Below are 24,615 nucleotides of genomic sequence, written 5' to 3' on the forward strand. Positions count from 1 at the left end.
AATCGAATCCGCTTTCCTTCAATTTTCACTTTTTCAATTTCTCTTTCTGCTTTGTGAAAACTGTTTTAGCAAATTTTTAAAAATTGAAAATTACGCTAGAAATATACATTTTGAAGGTCTCCTTTTAAAAAAGTCTGTGAATGTAATAGAATTCCCTCAACCTGGAATGATTCGGGATCGATAACTTTTAAGTTCAAACCATTTTCCAGGAAAATTTTGTAAAGAGCCTTCTGAAAGAAGAGATGGGAGGCTTTTCTCCGAAGTGTCTTAAGGAAGGTTGCTGATATTTCGGGAACCAACTGAGTGGATTTTCCTTGTTTCCCTACCATTTCCCGCTTGTACGATTTCCTCCGAACTTTTATGCACATGTGACTTTTCCAGGGAAATTTGTTTTTTGTATGTGTTTGAAGATTTTAGCAAAAGAAAGCCGTGTTAGTTTTCACATGAGATGCGAACTACGGACAGTCGCAATGCTCAGACAAATGTTAGTAAAAACTTAAGATTGGGGGTTGGGCTATCATCCCCTTACAGTGCGGTTAAGGTTGGGGTTTAACGGCAAAAAAAAAAAAAGCACCCAGATCTTTATTTTTATCAGGGTGCAACGTGAAAACAACTCAAATTTGGCGTCCTCTCTTACATAATCCCGCAATGTGTAATCTACGAAGGGAATGGAGGGAATTTCATCAAGAATTAAGTTCTCCTCTGCCAAACTTATTCCAGGATATCCGCCCGATAAATACATAAGTTCTTTATTGCATTAAATGCTATTGTGGTACTTAGCAACAAACCGCTAACCCTTAAATCTTGTTACAAAGGGCCCTTGCTGGATGGATAAAGGGCTCGGAGAGAACACATTTAGCGCCAAGCCTTCCCTGTTTTATAGGTTATGGCTCACAGCCTAACTGATATAGCGGTGTATACCCAGGGGTTCAACTATGTATAAAACCCACTTAAATAACATCTTTGCCTCCTGCTCCTCCTCCTCCACTAAAACGGGCATTCCAAAACCATTGAACTCCATCTTCTTCTCCACCCGCTTCTCTCTTCATAAAACAAACCCCCCTCCGCCAGACCTACTAAAGCCGCCGTTGTGTGCAGGCTTAGCAAGTGGGAGGAGAGATTTTTGGGGTTGGGGGGTTTTGTAATAAAGTTGAACTTTATTAAGTTAAACCAAAAGTAAAATTGGCAAAACCGGAAGGGCCACTATCCGGCCCGGACATGAACTAGGCGGGAAAATCTGCCCAATTATAACACCAAGAGGGAAGCGGTTTGCTTTAGATAACTGCTTTCTCCGCAGCATCAAAATCTCTGAGTCAAATTTCATTAATTTAGCCACCCTCTTTATCCGGTGTTGATAATAAGCCTAGAAGCTATCTTAGATTTGTGTTTGTGTAATAATTTACTCTATGCAAGGATTTGGGGTGGTGTCTACTTGCTGGGGCAGCTGCTATTGCAGTTGGGGTTCACAGTAGGGTTTTAAGTCCGGCAAACTCCTCTAGTACAACCCTCAAAACTAAACCCATATTTCTATCTCCTCCCGAGCACCCTTCTTAAACAAAAACCCATTCACGTTAAAACCCATCTCAACTCCCAAACAGTAGTGCATTATTCCCCACATGTTTTTGCAAGAGAAGAGGGAGTTTAGGAGTTGTTTTGACTGAAGTGGTAAAGTTTGACTGAGCACTCAGTCCCCGATAATACTTTACATATTCATCGTACAGCCAGCGGCCGTTCTAGTACAGTTCTAGCAATTTATTTCTGAATTTAAAATTTAAAGTAACCTTTCTAAAACTTCGTGCTATGTGCTTTATTTATTTTACTATGTAAGTATATCTTTTTAATGTAAGTATATTTATGTTGGGTTTTCACTCGTTTTGTTGTCGCTTAATGTGATCAAAAGTTGTTTTGTACAAATTTTAAGTGCATTTGTCAGTCTGTCTTATAATGGGCATTTTGGACTGCCTGCGTTCCTTCCCCTTTTGGAACCGCCCTACAGTCTGTCTTATTTGTATGGTCCGGTAATTTGGCTAGCAAAACTCCGAAAATCGAGGGGAAAACATAAATTTAAAAATTGATATTTCATTTAGAGACTGGATAAAGTGGTTTTGAAAAAATCGATTTGACCATAATTCTTTCTTTAGTGAATCGATTTTTTTTTCCATTATTTGCCTTTTTCTTCAAAACTACGAATAAAATTACCTTTAAAGTTGATGCTTTGATTCAAGCTTGCGAATATAGAATGTTTATATTAAATATTTCTCTAATAGAACTCGATGAAGGAGAATTTAGAAGAAAGAAGGTGAAAGCAGACTTAAAAGTTGTCTTGTCCATGATGTGATTCTTCTCTAGCAGTTCCAGTTAAGGCTTTGTCCATGCTTTATTCAATCTGATTGTGCCTAAAAACGGCTATTTCCGGTGAAAACTCGAAACCGGAAGTGCAAACAATCGCAGTACTAGATACGTAATTGATCCCTATTGACGGAGAGAGATTAAAGCGCTTACCCTTAAACTCTCTCAAAAGTTTTGATAAAATGATTGCCACTGAGATAATAAGACTTAATAGATCCACTTTTCTGTTTTCTTTTTCAGAATAAGAAGAAGCCGCTTTAGAGGAAGTCCTAAAAAAACTTGAGTAAAGCGGCCGCCACTTCCGGGTAGATTGATTTTGTCCCAAATCTTATTTAATAAAATCCTGTAGTGAGGGGGCAGGTGAACTTCGACTACAATTTAAAGTTTCGATGATTTTTTCCATATTTGAGTTGGGACAGAAAACTCAACCAGGAGCAAGACCAATTTTCCCGAACACAGGCCACATCAAAACGCCATCTTGAAAAATCGTCAAATCGAAAATTATTAAAACAGTAAAAGAACCAGAAATTAATTTTTTAACAAAACAAATGCTTTTCATTCGTCCTTTTTAAAGTAGATATCTTTCCCTGCAAACAATGAGCCTCCATTTTGAGAACTGAATTCATTTTAATATAATACAGCTGGAAGTTTAGAAATTCAACAATAAAGTCCCCCCCTTTTGTTTCATCTACATACAATTACGGTGTTACCTTCTTCCTTCCGCTGTGTTTCCATTTAAATTGTCGAAATAAAAACAAATACTTCGCTCCCAAAAGCACATACTTCGCCCCCAAAAGCACATACTTCGCTAATCCCCACCAATTATAATTATGCTCACATGTAATTTTAAACTCAACGGGGCCCCCTCTCCGCTAGAAAGTTTCATATTTAATTTTGCTGTTTTCAAACCGCGCACAATAATTATGAGGATTCTTCACTTTCATGTTTAATCCTGTTTAATAAGCAGCACTCTTATGAGGAGATTTTCTTGTATTCATTTCTGTTAACTGTTTTGTCATGAGGAGGTTACGAGTAAGTTTCAGAACTGTTTTCTTCTTTAAAAACAAAGTTTTACATTAAGTGCTATTTACTTTGGTGATAGACTTGTAAATTAGAGTATTTTACTTGTTTAAAAGTTAAAAATGAAATTCCGAAATCTTTGTTGTAATCTCGGCTTAATTGATGTTATTATTTCAATATTTATTTATTTTACTTAAAATTTAAATCCTACTCGATGAAAGATTGCCAGAAGAATAAAGAGTGGATAAGATAAACATTTTCTGCAATCGTTTAATAATGAGCCCCCGCATTATTTTACTAAATTTTTCTGAACTTCAATTATTTCACATCCCAATCCTCTAGTATCTCCATCTTGCCACTCTAACCAGGAAATCCTCCCAGGCAGCTGAAGAGCAGGTGGCCACGCGATCTTCTGAATGAAGTAAGAGCCAGTCGACAATAGTTGGAACTATAACCTCTTTGGGAGTTTAACCAATTGATGAATTCTCCATTCATGCTGTCCATGTATTTATTCTATGTATCATGTTGTATCAGCTTCACTTATTCCAGAAATATATGCACTGCAGTTAGCCATGCCATGCTTTAGTTTAACTTCATATAATGTAAACAAATAATTTAATTTAAATATAGCGTTTATTCTTATTTTTCTTCTTATTATTCTTATTCTTCTTTTTCTTATTATTCTTTTTCTTCTTCTTCTTCTTATTATTATTATTAATATTATTATTATTATTATTAGCCTGCGGCACTGGTGGTGGCTGGAGTGATTCCCATTGATTTGATGGCCCAGGAACGTAAGATGGCTTATGATTTAAGGGAAGTTCTTGGAAGATCGGAGGCGAAAGTGGTGGCCAGGGATCACTCAATTCGGACCTGGCATGAGAGGTGGCGGACGGACACACGAGGCAGATGGACTGCGCGGCTCATTGGCAACCCTTCTGTGTGGGCCGGAAGAGAGCATGGCGAGGTCGACTACTACCTCACCCAGTTTCTTATGGGGCACGGGTGTTTCACCTCGTACCTGTACAGGATGGGGAAAGTTGGAGACCTGTCATGCGTCTTCGGAGACTCTGACCTCGATGACGCCCATCACACATTCTTTCTGTGTGATAGATGGGTGCCGGAGAGAGAGAGCTTAGAGCAAGAGATCGGGAGAATCACACCCGAAAATATAGTTGAGATTATGCTCTCCCAAAGAGATTACTGGGACCAGGTGGCTACCTTTGCCAAGGTAGTATTAAAAAGAAAGAAGCAGGAGCTGGGCTTCCGTCTGCTCCTGTCGTAATAAAGTCTAATCAAGTCCGGTGGGAGCTCGCATGAGCTATTGTGAGGCACCACCCTAAAGTAATACGTAAGTGGTTCCAGGGTGGGTTTCTCTGCCTGTTGAGGAGGTGGGTTTTTTACCACCTCCAACTCCAGTGGGTGAGGGTCCCACATACCGTGGGTATTGCTCTACGACGATGCATAATGCATTTTTCCCCCTCCATTAAAAAAAAATTATTATTATTATTATACATTATTGAAACGATTGCACAAAAAAAAAAGAAAAAAAAAGAAGAATTTCTCGGCTCTGTGAAGGGAACATCCTTGCTTTTAGGATGGCGAGGGAATTAATATACTTCCTTCACATCTCTGAACCACTTATCAACTGTCTTGAAGCCTCCCTGTGCTAGTCCTGAAACTAATTCACCGAAACCTCCCTGATTGTTACAGGCGAATCCTAGCTTTAATAGTCTAACGTTATTAGACGACCTGGAATAGTCCATAATATTGGTGATGACGCCTCTAACATAGTTTACCATATAGCGCACTAATAAACGTCCAACCATAAAGCGAGTACGAGTTTAACTAACAAGAACGTCATGTTACATGTTCAAGGACACATGAATGCTCAGACGCCCAATCTATTGGCTTGCACATTAACCTGCTCGTCCAAATTTTCTTGATTTATTTATGTACATCGACATTTATTTTTTTTTTTTAAAAATAAGGAAAAAGCTCCACTTTTTTTGATACTTTATTTTCAGTAACCGGATCAAAGAACGTGTCAAAATATTTACGTCAAGTTTGCAACAATAATATACGGTAAGGCTTGATGGTAAAAATGTCGCCTCTGTCTCCAGCATCACTTCATATTTCACTCTGTATCCTCTGTAATCCTTGATTTATTAGCGTTCTCGTCAAATATTTTCTACTGACTGATTTATACATACATATAATATATATATATATATATATTTTTGCATTCCCGGTTTTTAGTAACTTTATTTATGGCGAATACAAAGTGTATTCATTACTAAAAATGTATTTTACTTTAAGCCCAAAAAAATGTATTAAAATAAAAATATTAAAAAGACTACTCGACAAACGTTCTACGAGTAAACTGACCCTGACGAACAAACGATCACTATTATACCGCCTCTGCTTGCCCCAATATGGACGTACGGAATACAACTCTACGGAAGTGCCAAAAAATCGGATATCAACCGACTTCAAAACTTACAGTCTAAAATTCTATGAGCTATTGCTATGAACTATTGTTCACGCTACCTTCTACGTCTCCAATCTGATCTAAATATTCCTCTTGTTATTGAAATAGCCCAATCTCGATACACAAAACTCCACTCAAATCTACACAATCATTACAACTGTCTGACCCACAACATGTCTACTACAACACTTGCTTCAAATCCACATCGCGACGGTAGTGACCATCTCAACACATAACTTCGATCTACTAGGATGGCTGCTGTGTAAGCTTGCCAACCTTGGGCGAACTAACGGCTTCCATCACTGGATGGTCGTCGTTCACTCTACTCACATCTCTGGGTGTACATGCGTGCGTATGTATTTGCACCATTTCCATATCCTCATCTCTCAGAAAGATTGGAATAATAAGGTTTAGCCTCAGATGCTGCTAGGGAACGGCTCAATGACGTTTTCGTCAAAGGGAAGGGACGAAATCTAATAAATAGGGTTTTGAGATTTTTAGCCCAATGATTATCCCTACACTGGTATATTGAACAGATCTGTAGCTTTTATTCGGCACAGATTTCTTTGGATAATTCGACTGGAAGAAAGGGCTCTTCTGGAAGGTCAGGCTTTAAGGCCCTTTTTTGGGGATATTATTCCTTAATATTGTAGCCTCCACATATTTGATAATAATAAGAATAAAATGTGGGAATAAATTTCCCAAACTTTTTAGCTATTCGGCATGCCGGAAGCTCCTCTTTAATAAATAGATTTTCCCTCATTACTTAAACCTGAGAGTAAGAGGAAGTCATGTGAGTGTGCACACCGTTGAATTTTCACTATGACGTGATAGAACAGAACAATTTTCTAGTTGTATTTTCTCAGTTTTTCCATCACCATTAACTTGTATGGATTCACCAAGAGCATTGACTTGAAAAGATGGTTATTTTAGCTGAACATTCATCTACAAAGAAAACGTTGCTCGGATTTCCCCATTTTCTCACCGCACTTTTTCGCACAACGTGTTGTTTAATGAGGTGGAAAAAAATGTTTTTCATAGTGGAACTTTGATGGATGGGAAAATTGAGAGTTTTCCAAAGCGAGAAGTTTTACATCTTTTCTTTTCTTTTTCTTCTATTATTATTGGATGATGTATTGGGTTTTTCTTGTAAATTGTCCAAAGAAAAGTTTTCTTTTGTGTAGCAGTGATGCGCTCAGAGACCAGTCTGTGTGGAACATTCACACGTCTTTAGAAGTCAGTCAGCGGACTATATTCTGTGGATTTCCAACATTATTCCCAGAAGTATTTAATTTCAAGCCAACAACTCCAGAATTGTTGTAATTTTATAGTCGTGTGAGTGTTCAAACTAATTTTTAATGTGAAAACTCGAATGTAGGACATCCTATTTCCGCTAGCTGAGGGTGGACAAGTACAAAGTGTGGAAAGCAATATTTTTTAACAATATAGAAAGGAAATTATATTGAAACAACCCTGTAAAAAACTAGAAACAAAACCAAAAGAGATAAAAGATGTTTAGAGAAAGTTTGAAGTAGACATTAGCGAGTTTGAAGTCCCAGTTGGAACTGTGGAGAGGATTGTCCGCGGGTTGGTGTGCGTGGCGGTTGGATTTGTGGGTGGGAAGAAGAAGGTATCGTTTGTATTCCAGAACCAGGTTTAGCACTTCACGGAGCTGGAGTGCCTCGGCAAGTTCCACCCTTCGCCGCCGCTCCTCCGCTCCTTAAATCTTCCTACAGGACTATCCTTTTCCAGTAAAGCCCTGCTGGAGTTAGAGTACGTCTCACTCGGCTACAGTCTAATCTCTTGCCACCCTGTTCTCATTAAGATCGATTATTCCTGTTTTACTTTGATTAGATACAGGCTGAACTGGAGTGTCATGATTTCCTCGGGTTAAAACGAAAACCATGTTGATGGTTACCCGTCGAATTACTGTTGTTTTTTTTTTTAAGTTAAAACTGTTCCCTTTTCAAACTAGGAAAAAGCACCACGAAGACAAACGTTGTACTTTAATGCAACTGTTTGCGCTTCCAGATGGCGCATCTGCAGGCATTATCTGAGTGGAACTTTAGAGTCATTGTAATCGATGGATTTCCAGCATCCCTCCCTATAATCTCCGATAGTCCGTTATCTCCTCCTATTCCAGTGCATTGGGGCACTACATAGTCATCCCCTAATTCATCCATCCTTTGTCACAGGTCGAATAGTATCTTGGATTTCTGAGCTACAATTTACCTGTGAGTTCGCTATCTTATCTATCTTTGTATCTTCCTTTTTAATTGACTTTAAGACTTTTCACTTACAGTTAATATCTCTAACTAGGCCATGGACAATATAGTGGAGGGTATTTACTTAAACTTTCTTATAAAGAGAAGGAACATTCCTATTCGAGCAGGGTGCACTAAATATTCCGTACAAGAGTTAAAGGCAGGCCCCCCAAGAGATAATATAAGAAGGTAGCAAGAAGGCTGTAGTGTACAAGATCCAGAGACGATGCCAGAGAGGTTAGAGGTGGGGGTGGAGGAAAGCTTGGCAGAGTAATTAGTTACTATTTGTCTTGAAGAAGAGGGTGCGTTAGTAAGTTAGTAGTTGTTCGTAGAAGAAGAAAACACTGCCATAGCAGACACGCTGGCTTCAAGTCCTTGTAACTAATTACTACGCTCTAGGGGCGTTGCCTGTCGTCGTACAGAGGAATTGACAAGATGTATTTAAGCCCTGGGTTAGCGTGGGAAGGGGTGGGGGGAGAAAGAGAGACGGTTTGCCCAAGAAGAGGGCGCTCTCGGGTGGGGACGACGTGGATTACAGCTTCCTGCGTGGCTAATTAGGGGATTCTTGCCGCAGTATCTCCGCTTTGCCTTTCAGCTGAGAAGTAACCAAGTCCAGTGGTCGATCATTGATTAGCGATTTTGTATCCGAGATTGTACCCTAATCAGTTTATAATGATGGCGAAAGTGATTATAAAAACGTGAGATACTATCTCAGCTTTCGCGAAATATGATATTTCCTGCAGTCGTTAATTAACTGGCCCGTCGTTTTACTAAGAAGTGAGGGAAATCCAACTTTTGATCACTGTTTTATGCACTAATTACTGTTGGGAGCATTTTCCTAAAGGAAATGCTGTTAAGAGCATATTAGGAGGAGGAGGAGGAGGCGAGCTTCCCTCTCATTGTCTTTTCTCATTGTACGCACTCAATTTCTGTATAATGTAAGCTGAATTCTAAATTTGGATAAAAATTTATTGATTGGAAGATCTTCTTTCGTGAAGATCACCTTAAGAAATGCGTGCGAACACCATCAACTTGTGATAGCTATTCTAGAAATGTAGTTTGAACTGGCCTGCTCGGGGTGGCCACATCCAGAGCTCGGAAGTGCCAGGAAATTAGATCGATCCAGATGAACAATATTAAAGGGAACTCGTCAGGATAAAATTAAGAGAATGGAAAGGCCGACTGTGAGTGGGAGGCGACTCCAGTTGGTAGCCAGGTTGCAGGAGTAGACATCCCGCCCTATGATCCGGCGGTATATACCGGGGGCTGTCTATACCACAACTCCAGGCCAACTGTGACGAAAACGATTCCTCAATTAAGCGGCCACTTTTGGTGAACATGTATCCTTCTAGAAGGTTCGAGAATTGCCAAAATTGCTTCTTACATTGTAACTTTTTTTTTCTTTACACTTCCCAATCGGATAGTTTACAGTTTTTTCTTGAATTGAAAAACTACGATAGTCGTGCCGGTGTCCACGCCGGATATTTAATGACGTAGTCTCTTGAGAACTAGACAATAGATAAGTTTCTTTTTTTACTGTTTCAGATTCAGCTTTTTGGTGGAGCCATCTGTGACCAAGTGCTCGAACTCCAAACTTTCAAAGGTAATGCTATTTCATTGTGACTATTTTTTCCTACTTTGATGTTACTTCTTCTTCAACTTTGCTGAACTTAAGAGTTGTTATTCTCTAGTTTATTGTTTTTAGAGTTAAACTCCATTAAAGCTTTTACCACCAACACGAGTGTCCTAACTACTTTGTAAAAACTATTTTCCTCTCGTAAGTTTGATAAAAACTAAGGTGGGGCTTGAAAGTACCGCAACAACAATGCCTAAACCACACCTTAGCGTATCACGCCACAACAATCAGCAACATTGGCAGCCATAAAGTTGGAAAAGAACTTTAATAAGCCCAGGCTTTTTGTTTTGTTGCGGGGAAGGACCACCTAGGGTTTGTAAGTTCGTGCGTGATCACTGTAGCGGAAGTTTGGTGCTAATTGCTCCAACCGGAAACTCCACATTGACATGACAATCTTGTTCCTCTTGCTAATCCAAAATTGTATATTAACGCACATCGGAAAAACTTTTTCTTTTTTTTTTAAGAGGAAATTCATTTTAGTACGATTCAGGGTTGGACTGGAAATGCTGCCTTTTCACCAATATGGTATCGAGAACGGGGGCGGTAGCACAAGCTTTACTATTAACATTTTTTCTCTAACTAATAAAAAGTGAGGTGCCCTTGGGATTCGAACTGGGGTGAGGGAGTTCCCACTTACAAAGCCACGCTTACATCAACTCTACACCCTCCTTAAATTTATTAAAAGTAAAGTAATTGCCTATCTTTTCAGGCGGGCTTTACGTCCATCTAACAAATTAGGTGTCGTGGACGGAGGCGACTAGCAAACATACTTTACTGTAAATTCCATTTATTAACCATTAAATGAAATCCAAGACCTAGATCAGGGGAATCGAACCCACTAAACCAACAATATATCTTAGCTTTGCGGGTCTAGCATATAATCGCCTAACATACTTTACTATAAATTTCTCATATTAACCATTAAATAAAATCCAAGACCTAGACCAGGGGAATCGAACCCACTAAACCAACAATACATCTTAGCTTTGCGGGTCTAGCCTATAACCGCTCGGCTACCATGGCGTCTCCTTAAATTTATTATTTTACTCCATTATTGTGAGGTTAATTATTTTTATTCAGGTAATACAATTTTCCTGACCTACCTTTGGAAAGTTAGTATTTTTGTTGAGCATTTCCCTTGGGAAAACGTCAAACTTAACTTTTAAATTAAAGTTTGTTTTATTTCTTTTTTTTGTGAAAAACTCTATGCACAGAGAGGATTCTTTGAATTAGTAAAAAAACTGGGAAATTATTAACAAATTGAAAACTAAATTGAATTTTCTTTATTGAAATAGAAACAAGAGGAAATTTTCTTTCGATTTTAATTCTTGTTAAAAGGGAATTTTTAGTTTTTCTTGAAGTATTGGATTTGAAAACTTCCAAATGATGAAAGGTGTATAAAATGCGACCTACTGTTGCGATACGGCACCGGGCAAAAAAAAGTCATTACTTCAGAAGAAGAAGCCAACTTGTTTTCGGTTGAACTGGACAAAGAAATGGTTGTAGGAAACGTTCTGTGCGGAAAGTCGTCGTTCAACTCGTCTAGTCAGTGCGGATCCGAACCTATCATCGATGAGCCACGATCTCCATGTAACTTCTCCGCCAGATGCCAATTCCTCGGATCCGAATCTACCATCAACAAGCCACAGTCATCACGAAACTTTTCCGCAAGATCGTGATCGTGTGGAACGACAATTATCAGAACTCTCAAACTTGTCAGCATCAGGATCTTCAAACCATTGACATCAGACGATGTATCAGACTTTCCCGAAATGACAGAAAAAGATTTGAAGATCTTTTTTACAGGTTCATCAATCATTCATCATTTGGAAGTTTCCGTTTTTTTGGTGGCATCTCTGTTTTAGCTAAAAAAAATTCCAAAAAATTAACATCTTCGACAAAATCAAACAAAAAAAAATGTGATATGACGTTTTATCAACATATACTTTTATCATCAAATTCAAGATTATAATTATGTACCTCAATGAATTGAAAATAAAAACAATTATCCGTGCATTAAAAAAAAATTGAAAAAAATGAATTCTTCGTTTTTTGTTGACAGCATTTTTAACAGCTGTCAATTGTCGAAACATGGTTTTGACATCAAATTCTTGATCAGCGATTTAGAATACCTTTATACGAACATTATTTTTGGTGCTTTTTTTGTTTAATTAAATTGTGACTTATTTTATAGACCAAAATCGCATACCTTTTAAATTCGCGTTTTACTCAAATTGAGTTATCGCAGACAACAAGCAACCAAATTGAGTTTCAATTGCGCCATTTTGTAGAGTAAGAGTGTATCTTTCAACCATAGTTAGGCCGTCATTTTCCATCGAGTCAGCCCAAAATGCCGAAGACTTGTTTTTAAAAAATCCCGATTTTTAACGATTTTTTTGGATTCAAAGCTATGTTTCACTTCATTTAACTGTACAGTAAAAACCGGAAAAATTCAGGGAACATCTACACATCCAAAATAAATTTTTAGTTGCGTTGGAACCGCTTTAAAATGATTTGAACGCTCGAAAAAAATTAAAATATCAAAAAAACACATTTTTCTCGTTTACGGGTTTTTATGGGGTTGGAGAGGGTCGGAAAAAATTTCAAAAAATTTTTTTTCGGTCTCCTCCAAGGTTTTTGGGTCGATTTTATCAAAACCGGTGGGGGCCGCCAGACCCCTCTTATTCCGCTACCCCTTTTGCATCATCAGAGTGTGTGTTTTCAATAATTTGGCTCAACTGGCGACCCCTCCCTTTATAAATTTTTGATATGAAAATGGAAAGTGAATATTCAAATGAATTGATGAATGGAGAGGAAACAAAGAAGGGGAATTTCCCTCCCCCCCCTTACAAAATAGACTGTGAGTTGGTCTGTCTCTCAAAAAGTTGGAGTCTCTCAAATTTTGAGTTGGAGTTCAACTCAAAAACCGTAACTCACAGAGTGTAAGTTTAGCTGGCGACGATTGTGAACTTTATTGGCAAAGTCAGTTAGTGGAAAATGCCTCTCTTTTGGTTTGTCTTTTCTTTCGTAAAGCAGGAAACAGCACTCTTAGGGAGGGGGGAAGTTAAGCTCCTTCCTGAAGTCTCCTTTTGGAATATATTGTAGTAGTACGAGTATAAATACCTAAACAATACCTGTAATATCATGTGTTACCGAATGTGCGACTTTTAGGAATACAGGTGCTCCAAATAGTCCGGGCCACTATCTAAGAATCGCCCGAAGGATTTATTTGGACTTGGGGCTACTAAAACAAAGGAAAAATAGAACCTTTCTTTCGTGCGGGTTAAAATTCCCATTGATCACTCTACGGTAAAGCCATGTGAGTGTCCCCAAAATCAATAAAGAAAATCCCTGCATTCCTGTGGGATTTTTCTTTAAAAAAAAAAAAAAAGTTACATAAATCCTTTAATAAACACTTGAAAATAACTGGAGGAAAGACTTGTTCGGTAAACATGGCTGGCTGTTGGGATTGGAGATTAAGGAGCGGGAACAGGGATTCTTACTTCCCTTAAGTTCTGGAGAAGGAATTATATCACGCGAACAAATTTTTTCTCTAGCAAAAATTTAAAGAGAAAATCGTAAAGATTTTTTCAAATTTTCCTGAATTATGTTGAGAGAATTTTTAAAGGAAATTTTATGATTATTATTTTGTGGAAAAGAAGTTTTTTTTTTTTTAAGTTTATCAAGTACGAAGAAAACTCATGGAAAAGCTCGGTAAGAAAACTAACTCCCTCTGAGTTATTCTTGCTGGGTTAGTTTTTTTTATCCTGGCAATATTTTTCTCCAGCGAACATCACTGGAAGCCTGTTCATTATAGTTAAACAGACAGCTGGCCTACCCACATAAATAGCACTCCTCAAACAGAAGTTTGAATATTTAAGAAGTAAACTAATTACACTGCAAGTACAGCCATTTTTTGCCGTGTGTCTTTAATAAAAAAGTAAATACTTTGTTAAACCCCTTTGCGCCATGTTGAACAAGTTTAAACTTGTCTGTTCTATATATTTTGTTGGCCAGCTGGCTGCGCCTTCTGTTCATGCTTTTCCACGCTTTTTTTTTTTTCTCTTCCTTTTTCCCAACCAACTTCTCCTACTGCCTCACACCAATGTTTGATTTCCCCGGAGAGTTATCGTCTATGTTTGCAGTTTATTTTTTTTTAATTCGCTCTTCACTCTCTGTAATTTTGATTCGTTGGTTTTTAACTTTTCTCACTTTTGTTCCTAATCCCCTGTAGGGTAAATAAAGGCAGGAAAACGAGGAGGAAAGTTATTTTTGTTGGCGGTCTGTGAAGGTTAGGTTTTAGTAATTTATTCTCTTGTCCAGGGATTCAATTTTCTTTTTTTACTTCCTTTATTCTACTAAGAGAATTTATTGTGCACATTTTTTTATTTTTTATTTTGAACTTCCACCGGAAATACCCCTTTTGAAGTCCCTTGAGTAGGGTTGCAAAAATCGAGTTTTAAGAAAAACCTTGCTTACTCAATGGTTGGTTTAATTTTTCTGTAATCCTCGAGCGCACGCATAACTCACGAGATTTACAGAGTTTTTTCTTCCATTCTTAGGAGAGAAGCTAAGATAATTGACTGGAAAAATTATGACGGAAATGATGGTGACATATTTACAAGACCACGACACATGTAATGGCCGTCTGGAGCGCACAACCACAGACGTTTCCTACCTAGGTTCGAACTCACCAAATTACTTCAAATTCCAGAAAATTTCAGCCATAATCAGTTTGTTAAGTTGTAGATTTTACGGGTAGATTTAAATACGTAACAGGAAGTCGAGTATGAGTAGTATAGTTTCGGGGGTGCTAGGACGGATTTTTGCGCCGGAAGTGATGACGCCCCCTGCGTCATCAAGACGTCACAAGACATACCCCTCATCCTAATTTTGTGGTCCAAATGGATGAGGGGGATAGGGGTGTGACGTCAACACACACGTCAAAACATATAAATTTTGTTTTTTATTATTAATCATATTTATTTAGCAAGCACAAGGTCAAGGTGTAGCGCCCCGCCCCAAAATCTCTTACCATCCAATATGCTTGTAAATAAAGATGAAATAAAGTATATATATATTTTAAACCAATTTTTTTTTTTAAATGATTAATCACCCTATATTTTTTGTTAGCACAAGGTAAAGATGTCGTCACATGCCACAGCCTCCTATATTATACCTCTCTCTCTCTCTCTCTCTCTCTAGCTCTCGCAGTGGAGGAGGACTAAAACATAAGGTAGAGCGAGGGTTATGTCTTGTGACGTAGGACTTGCGTTCCTTGTGACGTGGGACAGAACAAAATTAGGATGAGGGGTATGTCTTGTGACGTCATTATGACGTCATGACGACGCAGGGGCCGTCATCACTTCCGGCGCAAAAATCCGTCCTAGAACCCCCGAAACTATACTACTAGTATGTATTCATTAAAAGGTTTGCAGATTTATAGGTATCAAATACAATAACTTCAAAGGTACCAAAAAAATCAAGAGAAACTGACGAACTGTTCAGCGAAAGGGATGCTTTTTGCCCTTTGAAACTATCAAAGTGGTTTCGTCGGAAAACCTTTTTTTAAAAAAAATGCAGGTGGTTTTAGTAGCCCTTCACTTTTACTAACCCTGTGCGACTACGAGAACTAGACTATGTTTTGGCGACTGGAGGCGGCAATATAAAGGACTGGCGGCTGGTTATAGCCTGTGGTGTAGGACTGTGCTAATGCTGAAATCAATACAGAGCACTCTAGCGGTCACTATTAGTGGAACAAATGGGACTACTACTACTACATGGGGTGGCCACCCTGGACGGCACTTCCCCCGCCCATTTTGGCACAGTGTGGGTGTGGAATAAAGGCTGAATGGAGAACTGTCTCCTCAGCATTCACACACACCCAAAACGTCCTGGTCCCCCATTTCCTGGCCTGCTTTCCCACCCCCCTTTACTGGGATTCACACTCTATCAGTATAATACAGTTTAGTAGATGTAGGCAATGCGGGATGGAGTCCAGGAGAAGTAGTATTTGAGGAACCCACAACTTTCTGGGATAGCCTAAATAGGATCCACCCACGCACGAGTCACACACTTCAGAGCACTTCCTGTGTATTTCATTCTACTAAATACATGTCCGCAGTCCAATTTCAGTACCAAATTCTAATGGAATCACGGGTGCGTTCTATTGTAGTTTTGTGTTGGCCAATCACAGGGTTTGTGTTAGATCAGGTTAGAAAAGTGATTAGTAAGAAATCCAGTAATTGGTGTACTAAGAACATGTTCACATTGCGGTATTTCTTCAATATTACTTTTCATTCCTTCTCTCGCTAGACAAGGAGCAGTATTGCGATCAAGCCCAATTGTGATATCGATTTTATCCATTTTTGTGTACTGAGTCAAATAAAACAGGAAATTAGCATAAAAACAAAACAAAAATCGCGTCAAATATTTCGTGTTACGACAGGAAATTAGTGTTCCAAAAACCTTGGACCGGAACTAGTATTTACTTAAAGTATTTTTCAATTTTTTCCAGATTACATACACATATATCTGAAAATATTTATTTGACCATTTTACGATGAAAATTCTTAATACGTCACAGAAACTGTTTTCTCTTTAAACAGTCATTACAAGGCAATGTACAGTTTTACCAACTTACATTAAAGTCAATGCAATAAAATCGATAGAAATGAAATCATAATTGACGGTGACAATAGTTAGGACTGGTTATGTTGAAGAAAAAAAAAGGAAATGCAAGAATTAGAACTCTGCCGGATGTTTTTGTTAGATTTTTGATCAGCAGTTGTTATTAAATTATGTGTTATATCTAACTGTTCATTATTTTTGGTGACTGATTCATAGTTTCAATAGGATGAAAAATAACTGCCAGTTTCAGTCGTGATATATTTTTATTATTATGCCGGAGCTTTCGACCTAGGGTCTAGATAATCTTCAGGGCTAATTTACAATGTACTAATGATGGTAAATAGTACATTGTAAATTAGCCCTGAAGATGACCTAGTCCCTAGGTCGAAAGCTCCGGCATAATAAAGTTTATCATGACTGAAACTGGCAGTTATTTTTCATCCTATTGTTATATCTAACGTAATATAATCTTGTCCCGGAGCTTCGAATTTCTCTTTGGCCTTGTAGGTACCTTTAAAGAGAACGGTAGATTTCAGTCCCTTAGACAGAGGCGAGCGTGGAGTAGCAGTTCTGGATCTAAAAGTGGGACTCAATTTTCGTTCGACTAGCACCGCCATTTATATTCCTTGCATTTTAGTTCATCTGTTATAATTCAAAAACATTCAGACTAATAAATGCATTCGCTCTGCACTTTCATAACGTTCATTTCCCGGGAGATCCTCTTGCACATCACACATTCAATACAGCCTAGGTCTATCCCCTCGGTCTTACTACCTCCAGGGTGACCCACCAGCGCTTCAGTGAATTCTTTATAAGTACTGCAGTTACCACGCGTAAATTGTATTTCCGCCGGAAACTATTGCTTTAATTTATGCTGAGCCAAAAAAAAAGAAGTTTTTTTAAATATAGTTTTGTAAAATACGTATTTTAACAATGGTAATTAGCAGCATTATTGTTGGAGCAATCGATCCATGTTCTAATTAGTCGACTGTTCCTGAAAATTGAACCAGTTTATGTATGCTTTACAATTATGTTGTGATGAGCATTAGTTTGATACAAGCAGCTAACATATACTCCTGTTTCCAATGCGAACAAAACCACCCACATAGAGTCAGCGTAATTAGCTCATCACATATATAAGAGCTATTGGGATTTCCATTTATTATCATATTCCATTTGCCCTTATGGAAACAGAAGATCTAAACTTACTGGCTGGAATACACTTGTGAACTCTGTGTAGGTTGTACTTAATGGAAGCGCCCCTGCATCTAAATATGCCACTGCACCACCTCGTAGTAACCCGGAATGAACTTAAAAGTACTCAGATATAATGCAGGAAAGTTGGGAAGCTGTATCAGTTAGTGGAGGAATAAGGGCACTCTTCATATTTAACGTCCCCTGCCCCCTGCTAAGGTCTGTCATAATATCTGTCGGTCTTGAATAAATGTACTTTAATTCAAACTATTAAGCTTTCAAAAGTTAAAGTAGCGATTATATTGTAAAGTTTTATGAAGCTAGACAATGTTAACATACATATTATACTAATAAAATAACACATATAGTTGAAATCTTGAAGTTTGATTGAAGTTATTGATTAATAAAAATAAAGTTCTAAGCTTCCCATTGAACAGAGTGCATCTCTAGAGTGCATTACTGATCAGTAATTAGGGACTCCCAACTTTTCGATGTATCAATTTAAAGTATTACCAACGTTACATTTGGGGGGCCAGCTCACTAAGAACTTTACACCCATAGGTACATATTCCAGTTAGAGTGGAGTTCTTCATAGATCTTGGTACAGTCTTCAAGAGGCTGTAGGCTCGCCAAGGTGGTAATGAAGGGTAAAGGGAAGAAGGCTGACTGTTAGTTTGGTCATGCGAGTGTGAATGGCTGGAATGTCCAGTTCTCTGGGTATTTCTGTGTTCCTGGTGAACCATTCAGGGTATTCGGTGGAATTCGTTGAACTTTATTTTGGAAAGTCTGTGGTCTTTTTTTTTTTTAATAATTGAACCGCTGGGAAAGAAAGGTATTGATGGCGGTCTATGGACGAGTGTGCTAAGATGGAGTCTGGAGGTGCCGAAAAGAAAAAAATGTGGAGTTTAGAGAGTTGTACGGGGAAGAGGATTGTCAAGCAGAGTGGGACATGTGCATAGGATGGAGAGTGAGAGAGCACCACGAAGAGCGCTTTAGGATCACCCTGGAGGTTGTAGACCGAGCGGGAGACCTAGGCTGCGTTGGATGTGCGATGTAGAAGAGGATCTCCGGGAACTTGTACATAAGACAGTGGAGAGGGTAAGCTTTATAGATAGAGAGCCTGGGGTTTATGTACTGGCGGAGACCGAAGTCCTACATAGGCCGTAGAGCCACAGTTAAGTTGTGGTCTTTTCGTCAGTTTATTGCCAGTTGTAATCTAAACTTGCCAGGCGTATTATTAAAAGAGGTCTAACGGAAGCGACTTGTAGTACAGCAATAATTCGAGTCGTCAACATTAAATCCGGGAAAAATCAATTTAATTCATATTTTCTTCAAATCCAGAACTTTGGTTGCATATTGATGCTGCTAATTGATCCAGGTGATCAAACATTATATTAAACTGAAAATACCGAAAGTTCACTTTAGAAGGCCACTCCCCTCACTCCCCTTAAATAAATTTACCCAAGAAAATGTAAAGTTACAGATCCATTTGTTTGCAATTAGGCCTATATTAATAGGAAATCCGTTTCAGCTATGTCTGAGGAAAATGGAAAAACAAATCTTTTTTCGTTTAAACCGTTTGGTTTGCTGACGTTAACTTTTTTTTTTTTTTAAGTATTCAACATTTTTAACGATAATTATGTACATAAAAGATTATGGGATTTTAAAATGGAAGAAGAAGAATTATATTTAAAAAGACCAAAAAATACAAAGAGATTAAGACGTTTAAAATATTTAAAAAGTGACGTCAATTTTACTAATGAAACAAAACGATGATGTCACCTCTTTGTAATTCCTATTCCCTTACCCCCGCCCCCCTCGCACTGTGTATACACGCTTACAAACATTTTTAATTACAAGTAATTAAAATGTTACATTTTTATGCAAAAATTTCCCTATTTTTATTAACTTCTATTCTTCGCTTAAATTCTTTCTGTTTTATTTGAAATACATTACTAAATATGGCGGCCATAGAATTTACTTTAGTTGATTTTATATCCGGTCGTAGTGCGGCGCATGTTTACTGCATACCTGATGGGTTTCGGAGTTTCGACCATCATGAGTGGTCGATTAAATAGTTGGATGTACAGATTTCGACTTCACTTATGTTTACGACTCGAACTACACTTGACTTAGATTTTTATTTTCTTCGTCAGCAAGTGTAATGCGAGTCGGAAACATAAGAAAAAATCACTTCACGACTCTGATGATGGTTGAATATCCGAAACAGGGCAGAGAAACAATAAACATGCCGTGCTTTGGCGGATAAAATTAGAGATATTAACCCAGCAGTACTGCCAACGTAACCACACATTTTCATGTCTGTAATTTTTTTATTTTCTTAAATTTGATCTATACCAACATGGTTTACGTGTTTGGGAATTTATAAACTTTGCCATTATAAACTTACTCACTTGTCGGAAGTGATTTCTCAAATTGTATGGTTGCCGACATTTGCCAACAAATCTGACCCTGTTTGCAAATCGTCGAAACTGAAATTCATGTTTGCCGTATCTTGCCGTACCTCTCGTACGGAGTTGGCCAAACTTTCAAGTGGAAATAATTTCTATCCAGGACGTCTGGAATAAATTTTCCGTTTAACAGGAGTTTTAAAGAAATATATAAATTCTTTTTATCTGAATATTTTTAGAAAGTAGAGAAGAATAAATTTACATTTTGCCTGCAACAAGGAGATAGATAACAACAGATGATGGAGTACAGGAACTTGCCGGAAAAAGAGGTTGATAACTACGTGAGCGAAATATCAAAGTACATCTGGAATTATTATTACTTTATGGAACATCTTTTCTTCTGGGAGGCTGAGACAGAGCCGCTGTGAAGACCTTATAAAGAGGAGAGTAAAGCAGGATCGAAGTGACAAGATGGTGCAAGTCTAAGGAAAAGAGGGAGGCCATGTGTCGGGCAAGGGTTATAGATCCGGACAGGAAGTTAGTTATATATATATATATATATATATATAGAGATAAAATAGCTGGGGCTTTACTGATGTAACTGCTGCCAATACAGCCTGCTCTCTGTCGGCTGAGGTAGTAAACTAAAATATTGCGGCTAACTCTGGGGATAACCACGGCCTTCTTCACATCATGACATGACTGGACATGTCCAGTAATTCGCCCGGCTGCCGAATGCTCACGACCATGCCCGACAGCTATATACCTGCCCATAAATAAAGCAGTATCCGCTCTGTACGCCCACTTTCTTATTTCATTACCTTCCTTTTTCTTTTGGTCGTTTCCGTCCTAGTTTTTTTTTTGGTCCAATCTTTGCCTTGTGTCTTCAAATAAGGGAAACTTAAAACAAAAAATTTACGTCACGAGTTGTTGAATTTAAATTTAATTACCCTTGGTTTTGAAAGAGAGCCTAGTTACTGCTATTTGTGTAATCTTCCCGAGAAGGAGGATATATACTCTCTGAATTTAGATATCCTCCATATTTAGTTGCAAAAACGTCCATCAAAGAATCAGCTGATTCAATTTCTTAATTGCCACAATTTTATAAGCCTTGTTAAATTGGCAAGGCAATCTTGGATTTATCGACAAAATTTAGTCAAAGAATTTAATTTTATTCAGTAATTTTTCTATGCTATAATGTTATATTTAAAAAACCTTATCCTCCATGTTTTATAAATATATTTTATTTGATTTCAATTTTAATTTAAACAATTATTATTATTATCCTTATTTCTATTTTTGTATTAGATTATTTTTATTTACTTCTCTCTCATTTAATTTAGTTATTTCATTATCCACAACATTTGAATTATTGTAAATTAATATTAAATATGTTTGTATCATTATGTCTTTATCTATTTTTAAATATAATTTGGATAGATCTCTTTCTTTTCTGTTTGTATTTTTATTTCTTTTCACTTTCTCATTGTCAACTTCCGGCGGACGGTTCTCTGAATTTAGAATGCCGTAGAATGTGTTGTATTTCATTACTTTTAAATTAAAACTGTTCCGGACAGTTCGTCAAAAACTGCACGAAAAAGCTGTAACGTTGAAAAATACCCAACTTTGACAATTTTTTTTTTCTATTTTTCTATAAAAGATAAAATTCCCAAATTTCCTTTAAAATATAGGGAAAATCCTCCTTTATAACTGTAATTTTGTTGCAACAACATAAATGAAATAGATTTTGAGAAATACATTTTGCTGAAAATGGGCAAAAATGGCATTTTCAGAAAATGTTCTTGTTTTTGTTCTTCTTGTAACCTTTTTTGTAAACATCGCATGAACCGATTTTCATGAATGAGGTGTCATTCGATTCGGAATTTTATGTAGATATGCATTTTGGGGGTCTCGACGCTGTACATCGAATGGGAGAGGAGTTAGCCCCATGTATGTGAGGCCTCCTCCAAAATTATTATTGCTAATAACTCTGTAAATCTTAGCGAAACTTGTGAATCATAATGAACCAAATTGTCCATACTGTGAGTCATTTCGGAATCAGGTTAGAATTTGCAGGTTTGCAGCTGTTAGTATTATATGAGGTCGTACAAAAAAGAAAGAAAGAGAATCAGCAAGCTAGCAAAACTTACATCCTCTATGAGTGAAAAGGAAGTGAAAACGTTTTTTAATAAAAGTGGTGTAGACCTGTAGCAGCGAGGAGGATGACTAGAATGGTTGAAGGGTAAAGGTATAATAGATGAGGTCTAGAGAGCAAAATAGGCAGAAAAGCGGGCCTAAGATAAGTAAAAACAAAAAGAAGAACGTCTAGAGAATGAATGAAACGAAGGCAAGGAAATCTTGACAGGGCTGGCAGGACGAACTATGTGCTACAGGAACTCCTAGAGTCTCCCAGGTGGAATCTGCTGGCATCTCCAGAAAACCCTCCCTTTTGCCCTTCCCAGGGCACAGTTTACCCACTTACCGTCCCTATATTTTCCTGCAAAGAAAAATAATACCTATTATTTACTTTATCTTCTCTCTCTCTCTCCAGGCTGCTTTGCTTCTCGCAATGTTCTCCCTATTTATTCCCCAACCTATATAATAGGTATACCTATATATATATAAGTTGCCCGGTAGTGCATTAGTCTCAATGTACACTAGACAGGAGCTACTTTGTCCGATTGCTGGAGGCCATTACATACATTACATGCTTCCGTTCACACGGTGAAACTACTTATTTCCTTTCCATTTGGGACTTACACTAACGAACTTTATCTTTCTAATATTTCTTTAGCGAAGTTTCCTTTCTGTCCTTCTTCTTCTTTCTTGGTTATTGCGTTTCGCTTCTTCCTGTTCATTAACTTCCCCTTGCAATGAGTGATTGGCCTGCAGATGAAATCTTAACATGACCATTTTTACATGTTTCTAAAATATAATTTACAAAAATCTTTAAGCAACTCTGATGTGCTTTGAAAAAACATTATGTTCACGTACACAGAGTTTTCCCCATTTTCCTTTGGACAGTCCCCTGTATTTCTTAGCTATAATTTCCCAAGAGGAAAAGACCTTGACCTAAAACAAGTGCAAGCTGTCAAGTGGGCTGTATCCATTTCCGCATTACTGCTATGTAACAGTAATGTTTGGTGTCATAACTCTGAAAAGCACAAAAAAGAAACATAACTAGTATTCTACTGCTGGATATCCAGATTGCTTTTGGCATCGTCCCAGGCCTGTTGATCTAATTTTCAGTCTCACTGATCACTGTCTCCCAGCTGGTTTTCCTTCAAATCATCCACTCGTAGCTGCAATAAAGAAAATTCCAAATTTCATTTCATCTCACCTTAAACCAAACTTCTTCATCCATGGCGGAAGTTCTCCAGTGTGTCAATCTGGAACCAGTTAGTTACTGCTTCATTTCAACGGGTTGCCTTGACCCAGTAGAAGTCAAAATGGCTTCTGCTATTCCAGAAAGTAAAAAAAATTAAATAATCGCCTATTTTTTCAGGCGGGGCTTAACGTCCAACTACCAATTAGGTGTCGTGGACGGAGGCGACTAGCAAACATTCTTTACTACAAATTTCTCATATTAACCATTAAATAAAATCCAAGGCCTTGACCGGGGGGAATCGAACCCACTAAACCAACAATATATCTTAGCTTTGCGGGTCTAGCCTATAACCGCCTAACATACTTTACTGTAAATTTCTCATATTAACCATTAAATAAAATCCAAGGCCTAAGACCGGAAATCGAACCCAGTACCACAATGCATATTAGCTTCGCAGGTCTCGCCTCTAACCGCTCGGCTACCGTGGCGCTGCTATTCCAGAAGATATTGCACCTATTTCCCCATAACGTCTTTGCTACAGTGCAACCTTGTAGCTTCCTTAATTGTCGATTACTTCAACCAGGGGATACTTTTAGCCTTTCTTCTCGTTACATTAGACAGTTTTAACTACTTTAAGTGAAGCTGAGACTTGCTTTGAGGTTATTTTGAGGTACCTGAAAATGGTACTATTTCTCCATCTAAATACCTCGTATTTTTTTTTTTTTTTTTTTAAGACTCTTAAACGGGAAAGATGTCCTAGTCTATTTAGAGGTAGCGAAAGAACTACTTTTTTAAGCATTTCTATAAATTGCCTGCTTAGAAGAAGTTACAGTTCCTCGTACGAGTATATCAAGTAAGTCTAAAAGGGCAGCTAGATTTTTTCAAATTTTAAGAAAAGAGGTTTACCGGAAGGAAGACTAACAGAATAAGTTTCGGAAGGGCTTTATTTTTATTTAATAATTAATTTTTCCTGGAGATATATATTTTTTGTTGGGGTTTTTAGATGTAATTTAAACGCATACTTCCGGAATAGAAGTGACGCAGTTACCTTAATTATTTTTATGGCAGTCCCTACGACAACGGCACAGCGCGCATGCGCCAAATGCTGATCGCAGCACTGCAGTGGACGATTTTGGTACTTACTTTTTAAAAAAACACGCCTCGTAAATACGTTCAGTAAGGGATTCAGCATTAACAAGAAAATTGAGAGTTGACAGAGAATATTTAATTAATTGGAGGAGGAAGTAGTTACAAGTTTTTCTCATACGACATTTCCCCCCCCCCCCACCAAA

The 24,615-nt window shown here is 37.8% G+C and overlaps 1 protein-coding gene across 1 annotated transcript in view; it reads left to right on the forward strand.

The window, feature by feature from the left end:
- Octbeta2R (Octopamine beta2 receptor) overlaps window positions 1-24,615 on the forward strand; it is a 275,176-nt gene that overhangs the window by 110,566 nt on the left and 139,995 nt on the right. Inside the window, exon 2 of the mRNA XM_074115316.1 lies at window positions 9,670-9,727. The gene's annotated coding sequence lies outside the window, so the exon portion shown is untranslated. The remainder of the gene's footprint in view (window positions 1-9,669; window positions 9,728-24,615) is intronic.

Source organism: Rhodnius prolixus, unplaced genomic scaffold, assembly GCF_049639745.1.
Source record: "Rhodnius prolixus isolate KJV_2025 unplaced genomic scaffold, Rpr scaffold_7, whole genome shotgun sequence".
Taxonomy (NCBI): Eukaryota; Metazoa; Arthropoda; class Insecta; order Hemiptera; family Reduviidae; genus Rhodnius; species Rhodnius prolixus.